Source organism: Gracilinanus agilis, chromosome 1 (genome assembly GCF_016433145.1).
Source record: "Gracilinanus agilis isolate LMUSP501 chromosome 1, AgileGrace, whole genome shotgun sequence".
Lineage (NCBI taxonomy): Eukaryota > Metazoa > Chordata > Mammalia > Didelphimorphia > Didelphidae > Gracilinanus > Gracilinanus agilis.
Genome location: NC_058130.1, coordinates 262,214,882 through 262,242,429, shown reverse-complemented (window position 1 = coordinate 262,242,429; position 27,548 = coordinate 262,214,882). Strand labels below are relative to the sequence as shown.

General features: G+C 35.7%; 1 protein-coding gene across 1 annotated transcript in view; it reads right to left on the bottom strand.

Annotated features, from left to right (window-relative positions):
• Positions 1-20,460, bottom strand: part of LOC123231288 (protein FAM240B-like) — a 41,029-nt gene extending 20,569 nt beyond the window's left edge. The window contains exon 1 of the mRNA XM_044657549.1: positions 20,367-20,460. The gene's annotated coding sequence lies outside the window, so the exon portion shown is untranslated. The remainder of the gene's footprint in view (positions 1-20,366) is intronic.
• Positions 20,461-27,548: the final 7,088 nt, after the last annotated feature.

Genomic DNA, 27,548 nt, shown 5'->3' with positions numbered 1-27,548 from the left:
AGGAACTTGTGTTGGTTTAGGTGAGCCTGAAATTGGATCTCAGGACCTGGCCAATGACCCTTCTGCTTTGTGTTCTTTTCCTAGTACACAGGTAAAGAATAGCTATCATAAGATGAATGTTTCTAGCTTGTGAATTTTGAAGTAGATGTGATTTGTTTAGCCATTCCTCAACTGATGAATATCCCCTTGATTTCTAGTTCTATGCCAGCATATTTTTAAATGCTCCCTGCTAACCCCATTTAGAGGAGCACATAGATGTGAGGTAAACTTAAGCTTTATTAAAAGGATTTTCCCTAAAAATCTTGCTTGGGCAATAAGAAGCTAGAGAAGATTAAAAAAATGCCTGACTGCAGTTTGTTGATATCACTTTCCCAAGACTGAAGAATGTGGTCTCTATAAGTCCTAAGTAGAAGCACCTCGTGAGTGGAAGTGATAATAGCACATTAGTCTATTAAATTAATAGGCTAATGTCAACATTAAATATATTTGTTGGATAATGTCTAGAATTATGAAGAATATAAGCTCTTTGAAGACTACTTTTCATTAGTTGTCTTGTATCCCTAGTATTTAGCTTGCCTTGCACCTAGTAGGTCCTTAATGAATGAATTCTGATTTAATAAATGATTCTATATAATGCCAACAAAAGTTGTCAATTATCATCTTTTTAATGTTTGAAGATTTTTTCCCATAGTGTTTCATAATTTAACTAGATGTGTTGATTAATGTTGGGAACAGCTGGCTAATTTCTACTTCAGCAGCATCACCAAACAATTCTAAATATTTTTCTGAGGAAAATATATTTTGAATCTAGATGAAACATCAGATTCCTTCCTTCAGTTTTATATGCATTATTGATAGCCACCTCTGTATCCTCAAGAAGAAAAATAAACTATGCAATCGATAGAAACTTTAGAAATGCACTTTTAAGGAAATATCAAAATAAGACTAGTGAGAGGCAATCAAAAGATCTATTTCCTCCCTCAAGGTTTTGATGGGAAAACCTAAAGTTAATGAGTTGCTCTTACAGCAATTGCCATGAGAAGAAAAATGTCATAATCTACCTCAAAGGTTCCACCTGCCCCACAGGGTTACTGTGAGGAAACTATTTTGAAAAACTAAAAGCATCACGTAAATACAGTTCTTTTTTCCCCAAAGAAGTCAGATCAGCTTGAAAGTGCATGACTTGCTCAGCTCTTTCATCAGAATTTAAGTCACATGGAAGGGGAATAATGGGGAAACAGCTGCACTTGAGATATAACCATGGCCAATTAGCACTTTACAGTCACAGAGTTGGGGACCATCTGGGCTTTTAGGGATCTCCATAGATCATATCAAGTCCAGGCAAAATGGTTTCTTTACACAACTCTGAACAGCTGCTCTATTTTCAAAGATCTACTGGGTAGAAGAATGCTCAGCCACCCTCATTCATTGGACTCAATGCTATCGGCAAAAAGTCTGGTGTTGAAACTGAGAGATTGCATAATATTGGGAAATGAACATTAGCTTTGGAAGCAGAATTCTTAGATTTAAATCCAACTTCTCTACTTGCTGTCAATGAAACTTCGGACAAATCATTTAGCCTCTTTGGGACTCAACTTCCTGGTCTGTAAAATGAGATGGATGGCTTAGATTAATGGTGACAAACTCAAATAGAAGTAGGGGACATGAAACTGTACATAAGAATCCCACTAGGCTGCATATTCACTTAGAAAACCACATGATTATTTATTTCTTTTTTATTAATACATCAAAAAGCATAGTAAAATTGGATAGGAACTACATTTTAATGTGGTTTTGGATGTACTCTCGTGTGGTGGCCTGCATGCAGGCTGCATGTTGACATGTCTTTTAAGTGACCTTTCCAGATTGCTTTCAGCTCAAAAATGATGAATATTCAGCCAATCCTCATACCTGGAAATATAGCAAAGGCATTACAAAAAAGGATGCTAAGCTAGTTAAAAATGAAGTAACCTTTTCTAGCAGTATAGCAATATCAGGCAAGAGCTGTTCTTAGAATTGTGGTCACCTCACTCTTGTTCCATTTTATTCACTGGATATATAATGCTTTAGCTATAATTTTAGTGAAGAGTGGAACACTTTAAAACTAAATAGGACAATTAGGATTTTGAAACCTCTCTTGAGTTTGTAGTAGTTTAAGCAGTTAGATTATAAACTACTTGAAGATTTTGATTGTGCCACCTTTTATCTTTGGCAAAGTGAAAAGTGTCTAGGTCTTTTAGGTGCTGGAAAAACTGAAGAACTAAAGACACTTTCAAGAATGTCACCTCCTGGACATCATGCCTTAGGCAGAAGGGTCTTTGTATTTTCTACCTTTTTAAAGGGTTTTTTGATAAATAAAGAAAATGTCATAATTTCCCTCGATTTTAGTATCAACTAACTCTTGTAAGCAAAAAGTTCCTTCCATTTCTCATAACAATAATAATGGCTCATGTTTATATGATATTTTGAGAACAAAAAGTGCATACACTATCTCATTTGATTATTTAGAAACAAACCAGCTTTACACTTGCCTGTATCAATTTATTTTGTGTAAGTAAAAACATGATCTCCCTTATAGTATTAGCCCTATATGTACTTTTTCATTCCTTTCAGCTTATCCTGTCCTCTATTCCTATCACTTTCATCATGTTTCTCCCTCACATCTCCCTTTTAAAGACACTGTATTGCTCTTTATTTCCTGTCACAATAAATCTAAAGTCTTCATTCTGACTTCCATTATCTTCCCCTACCCTATATAACCAGTCATTAGGCCAGTTCCCTTCAGTGTCTCGTTAATGTACTTTATTTGTAACTGCCTTTATACTTTCACTTTATACTTTTTATTTTTGTCTTCATCTGGAATTCCCTCAGTTCTTCCATCCACCTGTCTTGTTCACTCTTAAAGGTCCAAATCATCCTCCATTACACCTTTCCTAACTATCTGAAACGTCCTCTAAACTTTTATAGCACTTATGCACTTGACCATTACCTGCTGCTGTCACTAAAGAGTGGAGGATAGAGGAGATGGATGTCTGTGGGTTTGAGCAGATGTTTTCCAATGCCCTCTTTTTCCAACCCCTGAGAAGTTGTCCTTGGCCTTGAGGCTAAAGGGATGTATGGGAACAAGAAGCAAGAGGACAGGAGAACAGTTTAAGAGAGTTAAAATATTTCATTTATTTCTCTAGACTCTAAGTTAAAGTTGCCAGAGTAAAATTTCAGATTGGATGTTCAAGGAACCAACATTAAGAGTTATTGTAGTTTATTTTAAGGAGGAAGAAAACAACTCTCTGGACAGATATTTCTAGTATCCATGAGTGACAGTTATGAGAGTAAGTAAGCAGTGAGGAGAGGAGGTAGGAGCCATTTCTTCCATTTGTCCTCAAAGAGCCCCTTGAAAGGGAAGCTAAATATCTAAATGGGAATAGCTACTAAGGAAGCCTCAATTTCAAAAAAAGAGGAAGAGGAAATTGCAGAACCTGCCAATTAGGCTCCTAGTATTCAGTGGATGACAGTTATGTAGTACAGTGGATAGAAAATTGGCCCAGAATCAGAAAGACTCATCTTCATGAGTTCAAATCTGGCCACAGACACTTACTAGCTGTGTGCCCCTGGGAAAATCACTTAAACCTTTTTGCCTCAGTTTCCTCATCTGTAAAGTGAGTTGAAGAAGGAAATGGCAAGTCATTCTACTCTCTTCCAACAAAGTCTCAGGAGTCATAAAGAGTCAAGCATGACTGAAATGACTGAACAACAATCAGCTTGCCTTACCCATTAGCACCTCCTTGTACTTACAAACTGGTTCATAAATTTTAATACTAAAAACAATATATATTTAGTACTCACTACAGTAGAATGGTTGGAACTATAATTGTAAAATGTTAGCATTTGAAAAGACCTTAAAGATGCATACAGACTCTTCATTTTTTTTGTATGATGAAAATGATTCCTGGAAAAATCAAATGACTTTGCCTGGATGAAAAAGCTACTTGATATTCAGGGCAAGGACTAGACCTAAAATCTAAAGACAGAACTTCTTGGATGGTAGTTCAGTAGTTATCAGTCTTTCCTGACTAGATGCCAAACCTATTGAGGGCAGATATCATGGCTTATATTTCTTGGTATCTCATACAATGCTTATCTAGTGCTAAGGATAAAGAAAGTATTAAATAGTTCTTTTGTTGATTGGAAAATTAATGTTATTATGATAATAGTTCACATTTACATAGTGAATTGCTTACATTTTCCTGTTTGGCTCATTTCCTTCTGTGTTGTAGCTCAGTCCATCTTTTCAGACTAGTTTCACATAAGTCTTCCTCACATAGTCAACATTCCAGGCAAACTTGCTTACTTGCTGCCTTTTGTACATGGCATTCCAGTTTACTACTATAGGCTACTTATGATCTCTGATTCAGAAAGTGTTCATATTAGATAATTTTAGTTTTTAACCTCTATTTAAATCTATTTTATAATAAAGATAGCCAAAGTATTATGCATTGCTCTATTGCCTGTACTAATTAGTTGAATGTCATTGGTCTTTTTTTCTTAATGAAGACAATTGTGTTCTATAAATCATTTTCTTAAAATTTTGGACTCTGGTCCAACATTCTCCTTTACCTAAAAAATTGTTCCCTCCTATGATTTTTAGGAAAAATTATTTTGAGAAGAATTTTCAGTTATATCCAAGATATGGATTGGAGCTCACCCAATGGAACATACATGGTGAGTGGCTTGTGGGGTCATCCCATAGAATATGTGTTGTACTGAGCCTCTTCCCTGGCCATTTCCCTCAAGACATATGCTTTGGCATACTGTATAATGAGAGGCTCTGTTTGGTCACCATGTGCTATTTTTCTCCCTATCTTCCATTTAGTCAGAGGTCTGCATTATCATTATCATCATTGCTCACATTTACATATCTTTTTAAATTTTATAAAGCATTAAATATATATGTGTGTTATATGTATTTACAGTATTTATTACACACATAGACACATACAGATACACACACACTCATTTGATTCTTCCAACAAGCCTGTGAAGTAAGTGCTCCATTTTACAGAAGAGGAACCTGAGTCTAGAAGAGGTTAAGTGATTTTCCCAGGGTCACACATCTTGTCAAAAAGAATTGGCCAAAGCCCAATAAGAATTTTCCATTTAAATTTTCCTTCTTTATATTCAAGTCATTCACCCATTCTGAATTTATCTTAGTGTAGGTGTGAGATACTGATCTAAACCTAATCTCTCCCATACTATTTTCCAATTCTCCCAACAGTTTTTGTCAAATAGTGGATTTTTGTTCCAAAAGCTGGGTTCTTTGGGTTTATCATACACTGTCTTGAAAAGAAAAGATAACTTCTGTGCTCATTTCCCTTCTCTTCTGAATGTGTGACTTGAGACTTGGATAGCTCTCCCTTTGACTTCATACAAATGGGGATAACTTGAATCCCCATTCTCCTCTTTTCTTCTCCTTCCCCAACTATGACAGTTTGCTTACGAGAACACGTGCTTATTATGTAGGTGACCCCTTGACTAGATTCCAAAGCTATAACTCTCTTTTCTGTTTTGTAATTTTTTTTTCTTGAGAGATGAACTTTTCAAGGCTGGTGGCTACCTCTAGAGTTCAGAAGTTCTTGGGTTCTTCAGTTAATGTAAACTGTCCTTTGTGAGGTTATCCCTTCCGTTTATGCTTCTTGGAGGAGACGATAACCTTCAGTAGAAGAGCAGCCCAGATCATGCCTTAGCTTGCCAGAAGCTATGAATCTTGAGTGAGATGTTCAGTCAAGGTAAATAGAAAATGTCTGTTCAGAAGTACCACAATGTTTTGTGTTTCGAGCATAATAAGAATGATAGTTTATTATTCTTGGTTAAAGTTTTTGGATTGTGCTTTAAGTATTTAATGCATGATACAGCAAAGTATTCAGTGAATACTTAATTAGTCTTTTTTGTTTGAACATGTGTGTGTATGTGCATATGTTCATGCATGTGCATGCACTGAAAAAAATAGCTGTCCTACATGACCTACCAGAGGGTGGCAGAGTGAATAAAGCACTGAGCCTAGAATTCAAAAGACCTGAATTCAAAACCTGGCCTCCCACACTTACTGTTTGTGTGACCCTGGACAAGTCACTTGACCCACTTTGCCTTGATTTTCTTAATCGTAACATGATATAGAGAAGGAAATGACAAACTACTCTGGTATCTTTGCTAAGAGAATCCTAAAAAAGGGTCATTAAGAGATGTACATAATTGAAAAACAAATGAAAAACAGAAACCTGATTTATTTTGTATATCTACTACTCATTGTAACTTCTTTGGGGGAAGGCCTAGATACAGGTCAAATTCAAGCTTCATTTATGATCTGAGTTGGGGGTATAATGAGCCAGAAATGATAAGGGAAACGCCGATCCCTCTCTTTAGAGGCTAGACTCTCCTAGGACTGAACCTGGTCTATGTGAATCCAAAGACAAGAACCTTTAGTGGGAGACAGCATCTTGGTCTCTTGGGCCAGTGAATTTGTTACCCGGGTCAATAGAAGAAAATTGACAAATGCCATGCATGGACAGTATGATATGATTTTTAGCAAAGAAAATATCTTCCTTTCTCTTTAATGCATTAAATTTAACTATCTAGGAAGCTGACTTTCCAAAATCTTGAACAAATTCTTCATAATCTCCAGATCCCATTTTATGAAATAAAGCTCCAGTTGCTATTTCTATCCAATATTTCTGTCCCACTGAGTGTATTTTCTAAACAAACTAGATGCATGGGAGTACAAATGAACAATTGGATTATTTTTTACCAGTGAAGCATAATGTACCTCAAAAACCCAGGAGGCATGAAATAGGCAGCATTGATCTAACGCGGCAAATTCAGGAAGATTTGTTACAGTGGGAGGAAGGGATAATTTGTAGTATTGTTGATGAATGTAAATATACTTGGCTCACTTTGTGTGAAGCAAAAAAAAAATTGACAGCAAAGATTATGAAGAATTCCAGCAGGTGCTGATGCAGTCTGAAAAGACTAGACCCCTTACTCAGAGGGGGTAGGGGATAGAGAGCCAGAAACAATTAGAAGACTGATGAGTCTGTAAGTCCAGCCAGTTCTTACTCACGTTTGTTGTAATTAAAAGGCATCTGGGGTCTGCTTACCCTAGACAGATGCTCCAACTTCCTTTTCCCTCCTGAATATAAAATTACTGAGACCTTTTTGCATCCAACTTGGACAGAATTGGTTTCCTGAAATTGCCATGTGAAATGCCTCTCCTCTTAGAGACAGTAATCATAGGATCATAGAACCACTGATTTACAGTTAGAAAGTCATCTAATCAAATCATTTAATTTTCACAGATTGAGTAAACTGAGGCCCCATGAGGTTGTTGAGTGACTTATACAAAGTCAAAGTGGTATTATGTGGCAGAGGTTGGATTTGAACTAAGGTCCTCTGACTGTGAAGGACACATTCATTCCACTTGCCCTGCGTGTCCTTATTTATTTCTTATGTTTGTGTGCCATTGGTGGCTTGTGTTTTTGCCATGAACCCAATGGTTAGCAATAGCAGTGGAATTATGTTTTTGTTCCTTGAGATCTAAGACCAGACAAACTCAGATATCTCCCTTGTAGACTTGACTTTTCAGGGTAATTAGGTTTCAGCTGATTGCCAAAAGGGAACCATCACACAGAAAAGTTTAAGAACCCTTGTCATAGAGAAATATAGCAGGATTGGAAATTCACTTTAAAGGACAAAGGTTTTGAGCCTTCTTCCCATCTTCTATAGCAAATCTTAAGCCTGTCTATCAACTCAACATCTGGCAGTAATACTGATATCTATTCACTTGGGTAGACCTATAAACATGTCTCTTGTCTCTCCCAGTCTCAAAAAACTATCACTTGATCCTCCCATTCTTTGTTAGCTATTGTCCCATATCTCTCCTCTTTTTTGTGACTAAACTTGAGGGCACCATCTACAATAGGTGTTTCCATTTCCTTTGTACTTTCTCCCTTTATAACTCTTTCTATTCTGACATCATTCAACTGAAATTGTTCTCTCTAAAGTTACTAATGATCTCACATGACAAATCTAATGACTTTTTCTCAATCCTTGCCCTCCTAGACTTCTCTGAAGATTTTGACATTGGATACTATATTCTCACTGCATTTTCATGACTGCTTTATCTCCTGGTTCATCTTGTTCCTTGTCTGTCTTTTTTGCTGAATCTTCATCCACATCACTTCTGCTAATCATGGAGTCCTTCAAGGCTCCAATCTGAACCCTCTCTTCTCTTCTCCTTATATGTTACTTTGCTTGTCGATCTCATCAGCTCTCCTGGTTTCAATTTTTTATCTCTATGCAATGGCTCTCAGATTTTGTCCAGTCTTGATGTCTCTGTTGAACTTTAATCTCTCATCTCTGATAGACAATTAGGCATTAGAACTGGATGTCCTTCAGAAAGCTTAAATTTAGTATGTTCAAAAATGAACATTTATTTCTAAGGCTGTGCTGTTTAATGCTTAACTACTAATTCCAGAAGAAAAAAATGTGTATAGAAGATACATTTTAAAGTTTCATTTGTATTAGCACCGTTAAATCTAGATATTCAATGACAACAGCAAAAATTTAAAAAAAAATCAATTGAGCTCTGATTTGTCACTTGCTGATTTCTAAGGTGTAAATACTCACACTGAAATTTTAAGAATTGACTTTTGAGAGCCAGCTGACTCCAATACACCCTTTCTTGTGATCCTTCTATCAAGTTGGAAACCCTCAGGGATGTAGAAATGACAAGTCATATTTTCAATATTAGTTTTTTTGTATAACCACATATTTTGAATATCAAAAAATTATACTGTTAGAGCAAGCAGGTAATTATTTTGTGAGGTTGTTACATGTTTTCCAATGAAAGATTAAAGCCCCTATGAGCCACAGAAGGGGTAAAATTATCCAAATTTGCCCAGGGTTCACAAATTCCTTATCCACATTTTATTATATCAAACTAAATATAACATCGGAGACCTGGTTTAGATCACTTTTCTACACCCTCTCCTATCTCTTTCTATCTTAGGCAAATACCTCCATGACTGTCTGTATTTTGAACAAAAAAACTCATGCTGGAGCAAATGACGATTTTTCCAGTCAATCAACTCCAAGTGACAAAGACTGCTTTCTCTCAGACAGTTTATAAAACATGTCTCAGTTTGTATAAAAACTCATCTTCCCCTTCTTATGTTTCTGTGGAAGACTAGAATATGTCCCAATTAATCCTTGCCAAGATAACTCACCCATTATTCCCAATATGCACCCCAACTCAGACAAATATCCTTACTTCCTTTTTTTCAATCCCCTACAACTCATTGCTTCATTCGGAAGAACTGGAAGTAAGAACAGAGGTTTATTTTTATAGATTTAGACTAGAGCTTGAGAAGACCTTAGAGGTTTCCTAGTCTAATCTCCTTTTGCAGTTGATGGATCTGAAACCTGAAGGTTAAATACTTGCTGAAGGTCACAAAAGAAGTAAAAGACAGAGTCAAGTTTTAAATCCAGACCTACTGACTCCAAATTTTCTTGCTACTCTGCTATAATACAAAACCCCTCTGATTCTTTGTTTAGCTTGAGTCCAGAGATGAATTGGCACTAGTGAACAAATTGTGATTTCTGAATGTAATTGAATATCCCTGCATTTTAAGAAATGAGGAATATGAGGAAATCAGAGAAGCAAGAGAAACTTTATATGGGGTATTTCTTAATGAAGAAGATAGAACTAAGAGAATAATCTGCAAAAATGATAATAAGTAATGTCAATTAAAAAAACCAATAAAATGATGCCAAACATAAAGTCATTATAAAAGCCAAGCTTGAGTCCAGAGAAGAGTTGAGGAAAGACCTCCACAGTGCCTGGCATGTAGTAGATGTTTAATATATGTTTATTGACTAACTGGTACAATGGTGGGACATTATGAATGAAAAATATTGTATATGCTATCAGATGAGATCACTATGTTAGAGTTTGATTAAATATTTTTTTCTTTGTTATGCAAAGCTTCTTCCTTGGGTGGATGAATAGGATATCCCAAATGACCATGTTGTACAAACAAAAGACATCAATAAAACTTATTTTAAAAAATGATTGATATGCCTATCAATTGGGGAATGGTTGAACAAGTTGTGGTATATGGTTGTGAGGGAATACTATTATGCTATAAGAAATGATGAGCAGGATGGTTTCAGAAAAACGTGGGAAGACATTTATGAATTGATGGAAAGTGAAATGAGAAGAACCAGAACACTGTACATAGTGACAGCACTACTGTACAATGAACACTTGTGAATGACTTAGCTGTTCTCAGCAATACAATGGTCCAAGACTATCCCAAAACACTCAAAATGAAAAATGCTATCCACTTCCAGAGAATGTAGATCTGAATGTAGATTGAGGCATACCATTTTTCATTCAGTATTTTTCATGTCTTCTACACATGATAGGTATGGAAATATGTTTTGTATGAAAACACATGTCAAATTGTTTACCATCTCAGGCAGTGGGGAGTGGAGAAAAGGAAGAAGAGAATTTAGAATTCATAATGTTAAAAAACAAATTCCAAAAATGGTTTTTACATATAATTGGGAAAAAAAACATTATTGAAGGGGAAAAATGATTGACAGCCATTGAGAGGTTTAGATGAAATCTCTTTCAATCCCATCTATGGCCATAGTATTTGAGCAACTAATGGGTTATCATTCCAGGCTCTGAGATTTATGAGTAGGTTCCTTAGAGTTCTTCCCATATTTCTAGTAAACATTACTGGAAACTAACTTTATTACTGGCAAGCATCCTAATTCAACTTGGCTTTTAAGGGGCTCCTGGGCATAAAAGCTCCCCTCTATTTATTTTCTCTGCTAATGCCCCTTCTTTAACAAAATCCATTTCTATAGTTTCGTGTGGATGAACGAGAATTTGTAACATTAGAAATACAGCAGGTAAAGAATAGCCATCTTTTCAAAATAATTATATACTTGAAGTGAAGTACTATATAGCAGATGAAAGGACTATTCTGCTTAGAATTTCCACTCCGTCTCTTCTTGATTGGATTTTGTCTCAATAGCCCCCTCTTCTCCAGTGTGTACAATTATTATGCCTTGTCACAGGGCTACTCTAGAGTTTAATAAGATTTCTTTGTGCCTAGACATCCCCTTTCTATGATGAGCTCAGAAAGGTCTTTTCATCCATTATCTGAGGGAAGGAGTGAGAAGGTAGCAAACATTATCCTAAAGTACTGCCCGGTAAGTTTTCTTTGTGTTTTGATCCTCTGTCCCCAGCTTTAAGATATTTTTTCTGTGGAACTTTCCTGGAAATGACACTACTCCTCTGAAGTTCTTCAGATACAATTCTCCCCGGGCCAAGGAATGAGTCCCTTGAGGAAGGTGGAGATGCTGGGTGGTCTCACATTCCTATGCTATCCACAGCACCCCCATCTTCCCACAACTTCAGTCACAGAGGATGAAGGGAAGAGAGCCTATCTGACCACCAGTGTTTTCCATGACTCTCAGTTTAGGAAATTAAGGCTAGAAAAAAACCTGTGCTTCCTCCTGAGATTTACAGGCTAGTTATCTGAAACTCTGGCCCTGTTTCTCTGTGTGTGTTTCTCTCGTACGTGTATGTGTTCCTCTCTCTTTCTCTCTATACATACATAGAGAGAGATAGCTGGGTAATACAATTGTTATAATTCTGGATATGAAGTGAGGAATCCATGAGTTCAAATCTGGACTTAGACCTTTAATAGCTGTGTAACCTTGGTCAAGTCATATAACCTTTCTCTGCCTTGTTTCCTCATTTTTAAAATGGAGATAATGATAGTACTCACTTCCCAAAGCTGTTGTGAGGATAAAATGAGTTAATATTTGCAAAACACATTTCAAACCTTAAGGCACTATATGAATGCTAGATATCATCATCATTATTATCATTCCATTCCATACAACATTACAAATTGCATTTGTTGTTCAGTCTTTTTCAGTTATGTCCAGTTCTTCATGACCTCACGAAGACTCGGACATGACTGAAAAACAAATTACATACAGACATCTTAACTTCCTCCCAGATACCCAAGAGACACAGCCAGACTTTAAAGATATTTGCGAGTCATTCACACACAAAATTTGCTACCACTGAAAAATATATCTAGTGGGACTCAAAAGGGTAGGTATTGAAATATTAGACAAAGGTAATGATGACAAAAATCTATTCTGGTAGCACCCCTTTATATTTCTATTTAAAAGCCTTGTTTCATTCTATTTAAATATATCTTGCAAGTTATGTTCAAATAAGGTGCATTATAACTCCAGTGTGTATATGTGATGGTTGCTAAGGGGCATAGGAAAATCTTAATGCTTGAAGTTTTATTATTGCTTTGCAACAAGCGATAACAAAAGCTCTAATTTGAAAAGACAGACACAATATGGCAGGGAAACTTGAGACTGAGGAAAATTACTCAGAGGACGGCTCAGGTTTTTGCTCACACGTGGTAACTATCTTTCTTTTTCTGTTTTGTGTGTGATGTAAAGCTACAGAGGGACTAACATAGGTTAAATGACTTCTAAGAGACTGATATGGAATACAGAGGAAGGATAACTAAGACAATCCTTCTCCAAAAACCCAAGTAGAGGGAATAGATTAGTTAGTGGTGATGACTAAGGGGGAAAAAGATGAGAAATTCTGATGCTAAGTTAGTCATATTAAGCAAAGAGGTGGCCTTAGACATTCCTGAGAAGAATCAAATTCTAAATTTTAAAGAGCGAGTTAATTGCAGCTAAGCCAATATGAAAGAGAAAATTAAACTTAGATGTGAAAGAGAATAGTTAATGCTATTAAGTACATTTATTTAACTATCTAAAACTCTGAAGTTATTTTCTTTAAATCTTGCTTTAACATATTAACTGTTTATTTAATTTTAGTATTATATTAATTATTATTGATGCTTAAATGTTTCAAACCTCCCATACCTATTGTATCATTTTTCTTTTCTTTTTTTTTAAATCCTTACCTTCCGTTTTGGAGTCAATACTGTGTATTGGCTCCAAGACAGAAGAGTGGTAAGAGTAGGCAATGGGGGTCAAGTGACTTGCCCAGGGTCACACGGCTGGGAAGTGTCTGAGGCCGGATTTGAACTTAGGACCTCCCATCTCTAGGCCTGGCTCTCAATCCACTGAGCTACTCAGCTGCCCCCTATTGTATCATTTTTCACTCAGAATCTTTTCTTATAATCCTGGTGCTAGTCCACAGTAATGCCTATAATGGCAAGATTGGAAAAATAAATCCCAAATCATCTCATTTTTCCCCTCCCTATTCTTCTTCCTTCCCTCCCCAGCATACACATTTCTTCCATTCCTCATGTCCAGTACTGGTCTTTCTTGACATGACCCTGGCAAAATGTGTTTTTAACCTCAGAACCCTGATACTAACCCTTTTCATGAGATGTCTAGGATAGCCTACATTGCTTTCTTCTTTGAAACATCATTCTTTTGCTATTTCTCTGTGTAATGAGTTTATATTATCATATTCCTTAAGACTTCAATTTTTTAAAGCAAAACTAAGTAATAAAAGCAACACATGTTCATTTCTGCCTCTCAGTTAACTATAAGAAGTCTAATTGTTTGGATCACAATTTATTTTTGATCACAATTCATTCACCTGGTGGCAGCATTTCCTAATTGTAGATAAAATACTTAGGAGAGAACAAAATCTCACAAATCCAGGTCCAAGGTGGCAGATGTCACACCCACAGTATGTTCGGTGAGTATTCTTTCCATAATCAAGTTTCCATAAATTACTATGTGAACAACCATGCATGGAAAATAAAATTGTAGTTTGTGGTTTAAAAAATACTATCTCAAAGAGGGGACAGTCTTAAAATCTATGCTTTTGTTCCGTCTTTTAAGTTTTCTATTCTTTCTTTCCGTTCTATTTAACAAGTGCAAATCTTGACATGAATAAGAGTTCCTTTATAAAAAATAAAAACCCTATGGATTCTGTAACAGAGTGCCAGTCTCTAAAATCAGTATAACTAAAGTCTAGGCAAATGTTAAACCTTAAAGTACTTGTGGGTATGTGTGTGCATGAGCTATTATTGTTTTTATTTACATAGCAATGATTTCCAAATATAATTTACTAAGAACAAAGAATAATGATAATATATGTGATATTTTTATCTACTAATTAATATAACTTTACTGATGTTAAAAGACTAAATTATATTCTCTAGAATAATAGTTTTAAGCATTTTTGGTCTCAGGACCCGTTTGTAACTCCTAAAAATCATCAAGGGCTACCCTTCCCTTTGTCCAAGGAAGAGCTTTTGTTATACCTATTGGCATTTACCATATTAGAAGTGAAAGTATCTTAGTATTAATATGAAAATTTTGACCTTATGGCTGGGTGATCTCCAGACATCCCTAGACCATACTTTGGAAATGTATATCATTGCACCACCAATATCACCTAGTATACTGCTGAAATATTTAATGAACATTTATTAATTTATTTACTTTAATTTTTTTTCAGCCTTAACCTGTGATTTCATGGTCTAGGAACTTCCTAGTAGAGAAATTCCTTTTATTGGTGCAAGCAGGCAACTTATCTGTAACATGTAGTAACTGAATTATCTGGGGGCACTAAGTTAATCAGCTTGACAATAGTCACAGAGCTAATAGATATCAGAGACATGATTTGAACCCAAATCTTCCTGAATCATGTTGGGTTGTTCTATTTTACTGAATGTTGAATAAATTAATGAATAAATGATTATGTGCATATGCATAAACCTGCCTCCATATGCATGTACCTGTATTACATACATATATACATATGCAGAGATATAGATATTGATATAGTTAATCTGATTTGATCTGTGTTTTCATTATTATAGAGAATCTTATAGTTAATGTAGAAAATTCCCTCTATTGATGCTGGTCAATATTTCATAACTGATGACTGAGTCTATATGAAGTAAACTGGTCCAGAGACCAGTAAACATGGTTATCAATTCCTAATGTTTACAGGAGAGAGATAGTAAAATAAAAGATAATGTCTCTGAATTTAGAAGATCTAAGCTCAAAATCTAGCTCTGCCACTTTATGGCAGAGGAACTCAGTATAGTCTGAGGTCCCCTGAATATCACTGAGACTTTCCTGGGGCTCTTAAGATCAGAATTATTTTCATAACACTAAGACATTTTAATTCCTATCGTTGATATGCTCCAAGCTTCTGGGGGAGGCTGGCATCCTCAAGTAGTTTCAAAAGTGTACAAGGATCCTGAGATAAAAAATCTGGTATCTGTTGATTTGTAAGGTCTTGGAGAAGTTATTTGATTGCTCTGAATCTCAGTTTACTCATCTGCAAAATAAAGAAGCTTAACCCAGATAAAGGTCTGCCTCTAAAGTTCTTGTAATTGAAAAAGAATGTGATTGTTTATAAAAACATCATAGATGCATGTGATGGTTTACCCTTAAAATGCAAAAAAAAAAAAAAAGATTCCTTTGCCCCATCCTCATATATGGCATTTTCACCTCATCAGAATATATTTTCTATTCAGTGTGATTATTACTACAATAACACTCACTGGGAGTTTGCAGATAGAATGCATACTGAACATAATGTACTCTTTTCTCTCTGCACTGTGCCCTTGATCCTATTCCATCCTGTTTCCTCTGGGATCTTGTTCCATCAATCATCCTTTCTGTCTATTCATTCTCTCCTTCTTCCATGCATTCTTCTCCCTGCATGTGAACATGTCTAGATCTTCCCCATTCTAAGTTTCTCTTTATAGTATTGCCTTCTTGAGTTATCATTCCATTTTTGTCTCTTTTTCTGCCAAATGTATAGTCTCCTTGCCTATCATCTCTATTTCCTTACCACTTTACTCACTCCTCTTCTCTCTCTCTCTCTCTCTCTCTCTCTCTCTCTCTTTCTCTCTCTCTGTCTCTCTGTCTCCCTCCCTCTCTCTCTCTCTCTCTCTCTCTCTCTCTCTCTCTCACACACACACACACACACACACACACACACACACACACACGCACACACACTTTCATAAAAGGGAGGAGAGGAAGACTTTTTTGAAGGTTTCCCATTTATCTTTCTACCTCTAGTGACACACAAAGTAACTCCTGGAGGCTTATGAAAACTCCAAAACAATTTTCCTGGCTCAGGTGCTAGCTACCAGGGGCATAAATGGGAGCTAAAAGAGCAAATAAAAACTGGTATATACATTTATCCACAGGCTTAAAACACTTAATGGAACTTATAGACCATCTGATGACACACAATCTTATTTACTTTGCTATTCTCTCCTAATAAATTCTATTATGTTTTATTACAGTCTTGTAGCTTTAGAACTGGTAAGAACATATCTAGTTCAACCTTATCATTTTTCAGATGAGGAAATTGAGGTCAGTAGAATTGCCCAAGGTCACACAGGTTTGCCTAAGAAGCAGAAGCAGGATTTGAATTTTAGTCCTCTAACTACAAAACCAATTAAATTTCCCATTACCTGATTTATGACTCCTGTTTGGACTATTGACAGAGAATGTACTAGTTAGGGACTTGAGTAATATTTGAGTAATTTTGATTAGCTAAAACATATTGAACCTTTAAAAGTTAGAGGATTCAGATAGTATACTTCTACTCCATAGCTCTTGTTTTAGTTGTGTCTGACTCTTTGTGACCCCATTTTTGGAGTTTTCCTTGACAAAGATATTGGGTTGGCTTGCCATTTTCTTCTTCAGCTCTTTTTAAAGATGGGGAAACTGAGGCAAATAGGATTAGGTGAATTACCAGGGCACACAGCTAGTAAGTGTCTGAGGCTGGATTTGAACTCAAAGATATCTTTCTGACTCTAGGGCCAGTGCTCTATCCACTCTGTCATATAACTGCTTCCCCTAAACCAATAATTCTAGTCATGTCATTTCTTATTGGCTAATACTTACCAAAAACCTATATTCCTTAGTTTAGTATTCTAAATCCTTCATATAGCTCCAGTCTATATCATATTATAGTACTTTCTTCATATATGCTTTGTTCCAGCTGAACTGTACATTTTCCCCAGTGTTCCTGTCCCCCATATATTTTTACTACGTGACTCCTAAGTCCTACCTTTGTTTTATGAATTAAGTTTTACCCCCTCTATTAAAGTCTCCCTGATTGCCTGAGTCAGAAACGATACCTTCATTTCAACTCTCCTGTTATTTTCTGTTTCTCATATGTTTAGTTTAATCATCCTCATATCAATTGGATGAAAATTCCTTAATAGCAGGAAATATTTCATTTTTATATTTTTGATTCACAATTCAACCATCTAATACTATATAATGTCTGGCGTAGAATAGGAATTCAATAATTACTTGTTGAATTGGAATTATGATTTTTGTGTTGTGTCATCTGAGGCTAGATGGTCAGAGAGGTTCCTTCAGGTCAGAGAGCTTATTTTTCTTCATTTTAATATTATTCTTCATGATATCTTATGTGTAGCATGTTTAATATACATTTTAAAAATTAAATAAAAGTCCTTACATAGCATCCTAAAGAAGAAGTTTTCCTATTTTCCATCTTTCAAAAAGATATTCTGAAAACAATAGGCTATAGGAGAAAGAAGAGTGGATTTGTAGTAGAGAATGTGAGCTTAAATCTTATCGCTGACACTTAGATATGTGACCTTAGGACCCTTTCTAACTGGGTTTAGTTAAAAATAGTGTTCTGTAAACCTTAAACTCCTAGACTTTTCTTATTTTTTTTTTGAGAAAAAGCACTAGATTAGAAATTGGGAAACCTGGATTTTCCAAGCATCTGCGTGATCTTGGGTTTCTGTTTCCTCATCTGTAAAATGCAAGAGCTAAACTCAATCATCTCTATCAGCTTTTCCAATGTGAAAATGGAAAAAAAAAAGGACATAATACCTTATGTGTCTTTCACGATCTTGTAGAAAAAAACTACAATAGCATTCAAAGAAATATCCTCTTCTTTCTTCATTGCATTAGATTTTTAAAAACCAATGTTACTCTAAATTGGAATCATTTATTTAATAGCCCCAATTCACAGTATGTTTATCAACTTGTTTACTTCACCTTGTATTGTGTAGATCTGACCATAGGTGGAATTTTCCTACATGTAGAGCACAATTTTATTAAGTGTTCTCTTCTCAGTTGACTAGTGTGATCCATTAATAATATTAACATTATTAATAATAAAGAAGTGTATTTGATGGGGATGGAGAGGTTACTTTGCGTTCAATGGAAGTTAAAACATAGCATGTATTTGTTGGTAATCTAGAGACTCAGTAAAAATAACTCCTCTAATGAAGCACTCTGAGAGCACGATAGAGGGAATATAGTTCCTCAAAGCTTCATTTTGTATATTGCAATAGGCAGCCTTTCTGCTATAGCTGTTTCCATCTACTCCCTATCCATGAGTAGACCTATTAGCACTGAAATTTTTATGATGTAATGTTTTGAAACTGCTTCTTAATTTTCCTTTTGTTCATGTTTGCTCTCTTTTACAAATCACATTTATTATTCTTCATTCCTCTAATTTCTTATTTCAACACACCTATTTTAATAAGTTTATAATTTAAATTGTATATGCATATAGTCTTTTATTTCTTTATTTGCATTCATTTTAAAGTTTCAGATTTTAGACTACTTTCTTCAAGTGCCATAGCACTTATTATTGTTCTTATATTTATGTTATTAATATTATAGAGCACTTTTAATTCTTAAGGGAATATTTTCCACTCATAACTCATCCTTTTACTTTCAATTCAACATTCTTATATATTTTGTTGGGAAAAAAATTCCCTTAGTTTCTTCAGGATTTAATTCATTTTCAAGTCCACATGTTGTTTCCAAAATAATTCTGTGTTTCGATTCTCTTCTTTCACTTGTAAAGAGAGGACAACTATGGTGACCTTACACTTCAGAAGTGTGAAGGGGAAAGTATCTAATAATGGGAAAGCAGTTTGGAAAAACCAAATGTTGTTGTTGGGTGATAAATGGAAAGTCCTATCCCTCCTGCATTCCCCCTTAAGCCAAGTGCTCTAGTCACTGGACCATACTGCTCTGAGATTAGTCCTACCACCACTATCAATTTGGAAAAGTCATGGTTACAAAGTCAATTTTAAAACAATTTCTTAGACAATTTTTGGTGTGTTCAGTGAGTGTACTAAAGTTTAAAGTCTACAATTTAGCAAAAGAGTTTCAATACCTGCCTATTTATAATGACAGTCTAAAGTCAAAACCTAATGCTAAGGTTAATTCTTAAAGAAAATAAGCGATCATTTCTGAACCCAATTTCTCAAGGATGAATAATTTAATTCACTAGGAAAGATGCAACTGCAAAATTGAAGGTAGACAGATCTCTCTTTTTTGTGATTTTGTTTGTATTAACAACATATTATTTATTAAATAAATTATATAATTAATTATATATTGTTTTAATTACATGTATTTGATATTAACTTACATTAACTCATTTGTTATCCCAAATGTGTTTTTTGAAGGTCAAGTATCTCAGATACAATTATAAAAGGATTTAAAACACATCAGCACCCCAGTTCTGGATCTGGTTTTACAATTTACAAAATTCTAGGTATTATTTAAAAGAATCACTTAAAAATTTTTTTAATCCTGAATTTAAAGCTGGAAATTATCTTTTGCAATATGTATTTTAATTTTTATTGAGCCTGGACCAATGAAAAATTAATTTGAGTCATTTTTAAACCTCCCCAAACAGTTTAGGTTGCACTCAAATACTATGATATTTTACTTTTAAAGATTTTTTGTTACATTTTTTTTGAAATAAACTTTTTTCAGCAAAAAAAAAAAAATTGGGCAAATTCTTCTACAAAGTGTATTACTCCAAAACAGTTCTTTATCTATGGTTAACTTTGGTAATATGGTGCTCTCTTTCCTAATATTTATAAAGTGTCCTAGATAAATATCAAATAATGAGAAAATTCTGACAATGTGATCATTTAACTTAATTATTAGAATCTAATACATGCTTTGAATTATCTGAATCTGACTTGGTCTGTTTTATGGTATCTATCAACAGGAATTTTCCTTATTAATTGCATTAAATCTCATCAGAGCTCTGCTAGACTCATGCTGATGCTGTTTGCTGACTTTTTTTCAACATACTTTAACTAGATTTTAATGCATCATTGAAGCACAGAAATTAGATAGAAGAGATACATTAACAAATGTTATTCACTGTTAAGTTGGTACATGGTATTAATATTGGGGGGGAGCCAAATGGTAGGTAAAAGGTATATCCATTTTTCTTATTTCAAAAAACAAATACATAATAAACACACTAAAACCTGACATACCTTTCTGCTGAATTTGTCTTCCAAATTAGATCTTGACTTGGTGCAAAGTTGAATGAATGCTCTAACTGCAGCTCTAGTTTCTTCTGTACTGAGGGACTTGTGAGGTCAGCAAGAGTGATGGTGAAAGCTCACCATTTCATCCCTTTATATTTGGAGCAGAGGGGGTTACATAAATCCTTCAGTGGAACAAGGCTATTTGAGCCAAATCAGTAGCTCCATTGGAGTAGGCTGGCTCTAGAACATCCCGTTTTCCCTCTGAGGGAGAGATGCCTGGCTAGGACCAAATCCCATCTGCTGCTCCCACCACCTCACCTCTGAGCATGCAAACTTCTGTTTTGGCAGGTATGATAAATACCATGACTTGGCAAGTCCTCAGGGTTATTATTGAAGTTACCCACTAGATTATCCCTTTCAACTGTGCTGTGGCTCCTGGCAAAGTTCCACTCCTCCCCCTCAAAGGCTAAGGGAGATTGGAATGGGGTGACAAATCACACTTTGGGCTTGCCTTACAGGATGATTTAGCAAAATATGTTGTCCTGCAGAGCTGCTAATCTCAGGACAAGACTGGATTATAACATAGAACCATCACTCTGGCTCCCAGAAATTCGAGCAGAAATAATCCTTTCAAGTTGTGTTTTCCGATAAAGTGCATCAGCAGGGGTAGTGGCTAGAGTGCCACTCTTAGATTAAAGAAAATCTGGTTCAAATCCTGCCTCAGACACTTTCTCCATTTAGCTGAACAAACTCTAGTTTGCCAAAGCAATTTGGCAAGGCTGCTGACAGATATGCATAATAGAAACAGGAATAAGGACTTGGTGGCCTGAGAACACTAAGCTTGCCTTCTTAGTTTACCTTTTGTTAGGGAGCATGCTCATTTGCCTACTAAATGAGAGGGAGGTTAGGGAGTTTTAAAATAGAAATTAGATAAGTTATTTGTAACAGAATGTCCTCAGAGGAGCAGAAAAAAGAAAGGTCTAATCCTAACCTGGGGGGGGGGCATCTGTTGTCATCTGAGTGTGGTGGCTATGAACTAAACCTGTTAATCCACCTTTAACAGGGAGAAATTCTAGGCATTAGGCTCCAATACAGTAATAACAGGCTCAAATAGAAAAGAATCCCTGAAGAATGTGTATTAACTTGGAAAATCAGAAATTAACATTATGTTGTGTTTTTGTTTGTTTTGCCATTTCCCAATTACACTTTAATGTGGTTCAGATCACAGGACATTTTGCCAGAGGAAATTCTGACATTTCTGCCCTAGCAGACAAAAGCTAAAATAGCTTGGTTGAAACTCTATACATAGTCCTCATGAGCTAAAACTCCTTGAATGATGCCTAAATGTACTGACTGTCCCGACTCAGAATGTATGTATTTATGGAGAAATGTATCTCAGATAGGGAGAATGTTCTACTAGGGAATATTTTTTGCAGAATCATCTCATTAAGGGCTTTTGTTTCTATAATCTGATAGGTAGGCATGCATCAGGCCAGTTTAATATCTCAGGTTCATGATTAGAATGCAAAGGGAGGAGACCACTGCATGGCTTGGTAAAATGAGATCCAGGCCTAGAAATGGGAGATCCTGAGGTCAAATCTGGACTCAGATACTTCCCGAATGTGTGACCCTGCACAAGTTACTTGAACCCCATTGCCTAGCCCTTGCTGCTCTTCCACTTTGGAACCAATATATGGTATTGATTCTGGGATGGAAGGTAAGGGTTTTATTTTTTAAAGAATGAAATAGGAAATTTAGAGATACTTTGATGATGATGATGATGATGATAGATAGATAGATAGATAGATAGATAGATAGATAGATAGATAGGCAAGTAGAGAGAGATAAAAAGAGAGGGAGGGAGAGAGATAGATAGATAGGTGGATGGGTAGATAGATAGATAGATAGATAGGCAAGTAGAGAGAGATAAAAAGAGNTAGAGACAGATAGATAGGTGGATGGGTAGATAGATAGATAGATAGATAGATAGATAGATAGATAGATAGATAGGTAGAGAGGTAGAGAGAGACAGAAGGAGAGAGAGAAAGATGAATGGACAGATAGATAGATTGATTGATGATAGATAAATAGGTAGGCAGGTAGAGAGAGAGAGAGTGACAGAGAGAGAGGAGGAGAAAGAAGGAGAGAGAGTGAGAAAGAGAGAGTGCAAGGGAGAGAGAGAAGAGAGGGAGAGAGATAGAGAGATTGATTGATGATAGATAAATAGATAGGCAGGCAGGTAGAGAGAGGGAGAGAAGAGAGAGAGACAGAGAGAGACAGAGAGAGGAAAGGAAAGAGAGTGAGAAAGAGAGTAAAGGAGAGAGAGGAGGAGAGAGAGATAGATTGATGATAGATAAATAGATAGGTAGGCAGATAGAGAGAGAAGAGAGAAAGAGAAAGAGAGAGAGAGGAGAGAGGGAGAGAGTGATAGACAGACAGACAGATAGATAGATAGACAGATAGATAGATAGATAGATAGATAGATAGATAGATAGATGTATTGATTATAGGCAACATTTATTAAATACTATGTGTCAGGCAAATGGAATATCTTACAATTATCAAAAGGAGGTTCCTAGGTTCAAATCCGGCCTCAGACACTTCCCAGCTGTGTGACCCTGGGCAAGTCACTTGACCCCCATTGCCTACCCTTACCAATCTTCCACCTATAAGTCAATACACAGAAGTTAAGGGTTTAAAATAAAAAAAAATGCAAAAAAAAAAAAAAAGGAGGTAACTTATCCAGTTTCCCTGTGCCTCTATTGATCATGCTGCTTTGTTGGTCAGAAGCCTGAGAAAGGAGCAAATGACAACTTGTGCTATGGATTTTTCCCCCAAAGAAACTATGCCAATTATTAATGCATTAATCCCCCCACCCCCAGTCAATTTTAACATCTCTTAGGCCAAAACTAAATAAGCCTGCTGGAATTAGGTCTTAGGTTATTGTTGATATTATAACTTTGTTGTAATATTACAATATTGTTGATATTACAACTTTGAACTAATTATATTCTCTGGTTAACTAGAGGAAGGAGTCAGCATGTCAGGGAGATTTATGATTTACCATTGTGAGTGAAAGTGAACCCACAGGGAAGGGAATAAACATTCATATAGCATCTATCATGGTTCCACTCCCTATGCTTAGCACTTTGTGCAAATATTATTTCATTTGATCCTTACAACAAACCTTTGAATTTGTTGTAAGGATATGTGCTATTATACTTCCCATTTTACAGTTGAAGAAACTGAGGCAGTGGTGTTAAGTACCTTACCCAGGATCATATAGCTAGTAGGCTTATGAGATCATATTTGAACTCGAGTCTTACTGACTCCCAACTAAGACTCCCAGCTTCAAGGCAGCTAGTTGACACAGTGGACAGACTGCCAGTCCTAGAGTCAGGAGGACCTGGGTTCAAATCTGATCTCAGACACTTATGTGAACTGTGTGATCCTGAGCGAGTTCCTTAACCTTGTTTGCCTCAGTTTTATCATCTGTAAAATGAGCTGGAGAAGGACATGGCAAACTACTCAAGTATCTTTGCCAGCAAAACCTTAAATGGGGTCATGAAGAGTCAGACATGACTGAAAAATGACTCAAAACAACAAGTTCCTGACTCCAGGCCCAACACTCTACTCATTATTCTAACTTGTAGTTGGGATAACTATTTAATAGGCTCCATATATAAAAGGAGTATGAAGCAAGAGATTATATTATATTTATATCTACATATATATATATGAATTACATAGATACTTCATGTATATAAGATGAACATAAATAGGTTGATACAGATTTTATATATTATATAGTTTTACAAACTGTTTATAAATTATCTATTTTTATCAAAATGAGGAGTGTTTCTTATTCTAAGATGCTTTTAGCTCTATTACTGACTACCTTATTTTATCCTTGGGCTAAACATCTGCAATATTAATTTGTTAGTTAAGAGTTATAGGGCAAAATAAATCTTTTTTGTTTTAATCTATTTATGGTGTTGGCATATGTGTGTTTCACTAAAAAATGTGAAGATTTTATTCTACTTTAAAGAAGCAACATGACATCTATCCTTTATCCTCCATTCATAGAAGCCTGGTGGTAGGATCAGAAAAACCTGGATTCAAGGCTTCCCTTTGATACCTACTATCCACCCAATCCTGGGCAACTAGCTTAACCCCTCAATGCCTCAGGCAACTCTCCACTACTATAGATTACTGTTGAGTTACCAATCTGTATTGGCGAAGGAGTTTCCATACTGGAAGTTAGTTCCCTACACTAATAAAATCGATAAAACCTCACCTGAACTAAAAAAAGAAAAAAACAAGCAAATGCCATATTATAAGCTTCCTCCACTGTTAGTGTCAGATTTCAATTGATATTTTCTGAGCTTTGATTTTTACTTTTAATAAACCAGTTTGCCTTTAAGCAAAAAAAATCTCAGGGCTGGCTTTCTGTCATAAAGAGAGAAAGAAGTAATCATTCTAAAGAAATTCCTCAAAATACCACCTGAAAAGGGAAACATTTTTGAAAGAAAACACATCATTAAAATGCTACCAAGGGGACCTTGGAAATTAAAGAAACACATTTGAAAATAGAAATATCTATTTCTCTTTTCATGTTTATGCCCATGAATGATATGAGCATGCTAAGGGAAGATAATGAAGGCGATAATGTTTTCTTTTCTTTTTTACCTCTTCAGGAAAACATGTCTGAATTTAAAATTTAGCAATTTCATAGTATATTTAGAGTGATTTTTTTTCTTCTTTTTTTGTAGAAAGGAGCAGTGTTACTGATACTCAAAGCAGTAAAAGCTATTTTGGCTACATGATATTCTTCAAACTTATTCAAACCATTAGCAGGTCTCCAAGAAGAAGCTTATCATAATACCACTAATGTGTTGCTACTCTGTTTTGACTCACAACTACTCAGTAAACACCTACTTAATGCTCTAACATGTAATTCAGTATAACTCATAATTTGTTCCACTTCAAAGAGCAAGTATTTAAGATTTTTTTTCTTTTTCTAGTATGATTTTCTTTAACTTCCATTATCTGGTTTTCCTCATTTTAATCCTGCCTTTGTATTTTCTTTATAGGGAAAAAAGTTTATATTATATTATATTATATTATATTATATTATATTATATTATATTATATTAAGCCTTCATTTCAATTACAAAATCAGAATGGATTTTTCCATCTGATTTCAAATGAGAAGAGGCAATGAGTCACTTCAAAATAATAGGCCATGGCTCCTTCTCTAATAATCTCAGAAGATTTGAAGGGCCATATGGAATATAAATTTGAGAAATATAGATCTTGGTTTGCCTCTTAGAATCAAAGAATTTAAGATGTTACAGAAAATCTAAAGGGTATCTCATTTTATAGATTACGAGGCCCAGCGAGGCTATATCTTCCTCAGATCTACATAGATTGTCAGAGGCAGACTAGGAATTAGAATTCAGACCTTCTGNTTTCTTTCTTTCTTCTCCTCCTCCTTCTCCTCCTCCTCCTCCTCCTCCTCCTCCTCCTCCTCCTCCTCCTCCTTCTCTTTCTCCTCCTCCTCCTTCTTCTTCTCCTTCTTCTCCTCCCTGCCTCCTCCTTCTCCTTCTCCTTTCAACATTGATTCACTTTGGTATAGTTTCCCTGTCTCTGGACTGCTGATAATGGCCTTACATTTAGAAAACTGATAAAGAAGGAGGTGTCTAATTGTAGTGGATGGAGAAAGTGATTTCACTTATTCTTTTACCTGAAAAATCTTCTCTGGATTTCATTAAGTGTTTTATGGAGACCTTTATTCCAAATGCAGTGTAGCTCATAGTCAAGGATCCAGGGATTGGTTTGTAAACCACATTTTAAAAACATTCCCAACTCAAAAAGTTCTTAGAGAGTATATATTAGGCAATAAACTGAGAATTTGTCCATTTTTTTTACAAAATTTGCTTCTAAAAATGCTTCTCTTCCACTCTTTAACTCATTTGTTGGTATACGGTTCAAAGACACTTCCAGATTGAGAGGCTGCATTATAATAATAAGGAGAATAGCTAATATTTGTGCTTTACAAATATTATCTCACTGAAACTCAAAATATCTTTGGGAGGTAGGTGTCATCACTATTACTCCCCATTTTACATATGAGGAAAGTGAAGCAAGTAGATTAAATGACTTGCTCAGTCATATAGCTCGGAAATGTCAGAAGCAGGATTTGAACCAGGTCTTTCTGATTCCAAGCATAATATTCTGTCCATAGCACTACAAAGATATCTGGATTTAGCATTATGAAGACCTGGATTTAACTCTTGCCTTAGCTATTTACTATGTAAGTACTCTTTGGTCATCACTTGTTCCCTTGAGCAAATCATTAAATTCTCTCTATTTCACTTTCTGAGGGGCCATTCTCATTGGATAGAATGTTGGGCCTGGAGTCATAAAAACTCCTTTCTGAGTTCAAATCTGGCCTTAGACACTTACTAGCTGTGTGACACTGGGTAAGTCAATTAACCCTGTTTGTCTCACTTCCCACAGTGATAAAATGAGCTAGAGACGGAAATGGCAAACTATTCCAGTATCTTTGCAAAGAAAATACAAAATGGTGTCGCAAAGAGCCAGACATGTCTGAAAAACAATCAAACACCTTCCAGCCTAAGGACTTCACATTTCTTATCCTCAGTTGTTCAAAAATGCATTGAAGTTCTAGGTACAAAAGGATATGTTTTCCTAGACTCAAAAAGAATTGTGTGTTACTTTGTGAATTACCATAATCAATAATTTAGTTTTAAAATGACCATTTATGAAGTATTTAACAGCTCTTTGTAATGTTCCCATAGCTACATGCAGGACTAAGTGGGCCATGGGCTCACATCATGCATTTAGAGTGGGAAGTGACCTTAAAAGCCAATGGTGGGGGCAGCTGGGTAGCTCAGTGGATTGAGAGCCAGACCTAGAGATGGGAGGTCCTGGGTTCAAATTCGGCCTCAGACACTTCTCAGCCGTGTGACCCTGGGCAAGTCACTTGACTCCCATTGCCTACCCTTTACCACTCTTCTGCCTTGGAGCCAATACTTTGTATTGGCTCCAAGACAGAAGCTAAGGGTTTAAAAAAAAAGCCAATGGCTCCAAGTCTCTCATTTTATAGATAAGGAAATAGAGATGAGGTTACTTCTCCAAGTTCACACAAATGGTTTGAGATGA